The sequence below is a fragment of the Montipora foliosa genome, chromosome 3, assembly GCF_036669935.1.
Source record: "Montipora foliosa isolate CH-2021 chromosome 3, ASM3666993v2, whole genome shotgun sequence".
Classification (NCBI taxonomy): Eukaryota; Metazoa; Cnidaria; class Anthozoa; order Scleractinia; family Acroporidae; genus Montipora; species Montipora foliosa.
In genome coordinates, this window is record NC_090871.1 from 29632430 (window position 1) to 29637429 (window position 5000).

Sequence of the window (5000 nt, forward strand, 5' to 3'; positions counted from 1 at the left end):
CCATTGTCAGACAGTATCTCACATACGCCGAAGAATCAAACTTCAAGCCGCTGAGCCGCAGGACACTTCTAAACATTCTCTCTAACTGTTCTGCATCGGTGAGGAAGTCTTTGCAAGGCCTTGACTACATTAGTAGTACTGGAGCTGAAGCCTTTGATGACCCCTGCGATGTTGCGCAACGCCTAGGAAATAGTTTTATGGGGATGTCATGGGCGAAGGAGCAAACCGATCACCTCAAAACATCCAAACAGTACTTGAAGACTGACTACAAGGTAAGGTTATGCTTGAACAATTCATGTCAATACTGTTAAGCCCACTCCCTTTCCAATGAGGCAAGAAAAATGCATGTTTGTAAGATGCTATACTATGGACAAAGGTGTGTCTGGGGAGGGGTACTTGGAGCCTTCGAATGAGAGAGGGGTAACAAATGCTACTGCCTATAATAATAGTTTGTTACTGTTTCCCTTATGCAGGTGCACGTGGCGAGGACTTCCAACATCGCAGACCATTGCAGACAATTCGCATTAAGTGACCCTCAAGACAAAGACTATCAGTCCGAGTGTGACCACGCTCACCAAGAAACATGTGATCGATGCGAAGAGTTGACAGCTGTTCTACTGGAGATCGACAAAGCGATCCGATTGATGTCTGCCAATAATGTATCAGAGGACACCAGAGAGGAGCTCACGTTTGTAGCCTATCAAGCCAAACAGGAGTAGAAAGGAGTACAGGCTGCCCCAAATAACCATAGGGGCTGAAGAAATAGGACAGCACACTCTGGTAATTAAGCTAATACAAATTAGGTCAGATGCACACATATACGCACACACGCGCCAAAGTAAACAACACATAAAAGACTGAGGAAAACAAAATGTCAAAAACAATGATGTTAAGATAATGAGAATTTTTAATAGTTTTCAAAAAAAGTTAGCTTTAGGTTTTTCTTAAATGTTTCAGAGGAAGAAGCTTTAGGTCATCACTTATATTATTCCAGACTTTAGCACCCTGAAAACGTATATTAAAGATTCCATAATTGGTTCTGGAATTCGGAATTGCATAAGTCATTTTGCTAGATAATCTGGTATTATAACTATGTACATTCCTAACAGGATTAAAGTAATGCTCAAATACAGAAGGTAGGAGTTTATTATGAAACTTATACATAAATACTGCCAGTTGAAGGGCAATAATATCAAACAGCTTAACAACTCTTAAATCTTTAAATAAAGGACTTGAATGTTCATTAAAACTAGTAAAAGTAATTATTCTTAGGGCTTTCTTCTGTAATATAAATAAAGGTTGTAAAGTTGTCCGATAAGTACCACCCCAAGCAATTATGCAGTAATTTAAGAAAGGTTCAACTAGAGCATAGTATAGGCTAAGTAGTATTTTGGTACTTATGAAATAACAGAGCTTAGAAAGAATGCCTATGCTTCTCTTGACTTTTTTAGAAATATATATATAATATGAGTCTTCCAATTAGCATTATAATCTATGTAGACTCCAAGATATCTAATAGAAGTTTCTTGTGTTAACATTTGATTGTTTATAGGTAAGATGACCCGTTTGGGCAGTTTTCTTTGGATAGGACGAAAAATGACAAAATTTGACTTATCAATATTCAATGAAAGTCTATTTGCACAAAGCCAAGTATGAACTTTCTCAAGTTCAGAATTAATCAGACTTTCAAGCATATTTATATCCCTATGCTGTAAGAATAAATTTGCATCATCTGCAAAAAGATGAAAATCCAAAAGCAATTATGAAAATCATTTACATAGATGAGAAGTAAGAGTGGCCCAAGCACTGACCTTTGGGGCACACCACAAGACACTGGTTGAATGTCTGAAGTAACAGCACCCAGGGATACAAACTGTGTTCTGTTTCTCAAACATGAAGTAAACCAGTCCTTAACAACACCTCTGATACCAAAGTAATCAAGTTTTGTGAGTAAAATTTGGTGATTAACAGTATCAAAAGCTTTGCTAAAATCTAGGAATATTCCACATGAATAATCATGGTCTTCGATTGCCAATTGCACTTGGTCAAGTATACTAAGGACTGCATGTTCAGTTGAATAGTGAGAGCGGAAACCAAACTGTTTGCTATAAAATAAGTTGTCTCTTATGAAGAAAGTCAACTATCTGCTTATACCTAAGCTTTTCTAACAATTTATTAAAAATGGAAAGTAACGAAGTGGGTCTATAATTGTTTAAGGTTGTCCAAGAGCCCTTCTTAAAGACTGGAATTACTCCAGCCATCTTGAATTTCTCAGGAACAATTCCAGTAAGAAAGGATGTATTAAATATTGTCTGTAAGGGACCTGATAATTCACACTTAAGAATCTTTAAAATATAAATAGGAATGCTAGAAGGACCCACGTCTTTCATGACATGAATTCCCTAGCAGACTGGGAAGAACTAGGGATAGAACATGTAAGATTAGTACCTATATTAGCAAAAACGTCATTAAGTGCATTAGCGATTGGTTTTGGGTCAACAATTTCACGATTATCTATCACTATTTTGTTCATTTTCTGATTCACTTGGGTTTTAACTTGAATAATTTGCTTAATTCCATGCCAGATTCGTTTGCCATCCTTTACATGAACTGCGAAAAAATTATTATAATACTTTCTCTTAGCTAATTTGATTAAGTGATTCAGTTTATTCCTGTAGATTGTAAATTTTGCATGGTAGTAGATAGATTTTGTCTTTAAGAATTTAATTCTTAAATAAGCCATTTTTAATTTGAATAGAGGTCCTAATTCCAGAGCTTTTAAATTTTGCTTAGATAATTGCTTGACAGGTACATGTTGATCAATAACCTCAGACAGCTTATTATAGAAGTTATCAAACATACAGCTAGGGTCGGGAATCATTATTAAGCCCTTCTTCCCAGTCAATTGATTGAATATCAGTAATCAGTGCATGTTTGTCCAAGTTTGAATAATCACGCCAGTAAACTTTCGTGCTGGCTGGAAGAGAAGATAATTTACTGACAATAACAAAATTTGGTAAATGGTCTGTTAGATCATAACATAAATTACCACTAATCACAAAATGCTCAAGAGAATTAAAAAATATATCGTCAATAAGAGTTGCAGAGTGGTCTGTTATTCTAGTTGGCTGCAGGATTTGGGGTTGAAAATAAAAAGCACCCAGGGTATTAAGAAACCTGTCTGTATCAGGATGTGATTCAAACTTAAGGCGATCTAAGTTAAAGTCTCCTAGCAAAACTGCGATCAGACTGATTGCAGCGACATGGTCCACCATATTGAATTAGAAAACAGGTTCACATCCCCCCTCATACAAGATCGCTGCGTATGCACCAAACAGTTGTCGCCTCGCAGGGACTTGTTTTGCAAGTAGAACGCACGCAGGGACTTGAGGCTATTGCTGCGGCTGTCGCCTAGTGTGTCTTGGTCTTTATTGTTCTAGGCGCGTCTTAACCCTGGTTTTCACTAGTGACGCAAGCACAAGCACAAAAATAAGCAGCTTATGCTAGTGAAAACAAACATCGACATAAGCATCAAAATCAACCACAGCAACCGCCATTTTTTTCAAAAGTTTAGACGCAGGGAATATAGAACGAGTGCTTTAATTGGCCAGACGCAGCAAATCTCCTTGTGCTTATGCTGAGGTTAACTATCAATACAGTTATTTCAGTAGAGTTATAACTTGGAGTTGGAGTTAACGACTTCCAAAATCCTGAATTCCAAAAAAATCCTGAATTCCAGAATCTTGAATTCAGGATTTTGGCAGTCCAAAATCTTAAATTCAGGATTTTGGAAACTTAACTCTAACTCTACGACATAACTCTAAGAATAGCTGTCCCCGCTTATGCTGCGTTTTGTTTTCACTCGACGCAAGCGAACGCAAGCATAAGCGCAAGCACAAGGTAAAGGAAAATATTTGATCCTTGTGCTTGCGTTTACCCCCTTTTTACAGTGAAATAAACGCTCTTATATTGTGCTTGGCTTGTGCTTGCGCTTGCGTCGCGCTCGTGAAACCAGGCTTTGCGCATGCCTTGGTGCGTCACGCAACCAATAAAATACACTTTGCACGATTTCGTGTGCTGTATTTATTTATTGTCACCGTTAAGCAATGCTAAAGTGTATCCAAGTTGCACCAGGATGTTTTTCTATTTAACTAAAGGTAAGCGGGCCATTTCCTAAACCGTGGGAATATTTATTGTTGACTTCGTGTTTGGCAGTCTCGAACGAACAGACCGCCGATCACAAATCGGGAAGGCCACGTCTACTCTACATGGGAAATCATACAAATCTGACTCTCTGCGGCTTTATAATTTGGCAAAGGAAGGCTGTACTTCTTAAGAGAGGGTAATAGTTAGTATCCAAATAGTCTTTGAGGTTCAAATCAGTTCGGTATGATGCGTGAAAGGTGCGTGACTTGTACATGGCAACATGACCCGGGGTCAAACGCCAATCTATTTTAAACAAAATAGCCTTCCATTAGTCTTCTTAATTCAGAGGCGTTCGTTCGAAAACCAGGCAAATTTTCAGATAATGAGTAAGTTTTATATCCGTAGGGTATGTTTTATGAATTTGAGATAATTTGGAGAATGATCCCATAAAGAAAAGTCGACTTTATTTTTAGTGGTAAATTCTAATTTTAGTAAGCACTATTCGCATGCCTTTCCAAAACGGGCTCGTTCGTTGCTATTTTACTTTATCGAACCAAAAATCCTAGCTAGATAAAGTGTTTAACATCTGTTATGTGAAATTTAAGTGGTAGATTGTTTGTATTTTTTATTGCGCGCGGATGCCAGCTTCATTTTTGTACCGGGTAATTTTCCCCTTGATTTGTTGTCAATTTCAAGCATCAGACAGGCAAAAGCGAAAATCTTAAAAAATTCCCAAACTAAGTCGTATTTTGAAAAACAAACCCTGGCAGGCTTCCAAACTCATTAATACCTTCTCACAAACTGAAAATGAGGGCAGGTTAGGTTTTGAACTGTGGCGACGAATTTCCGATTTT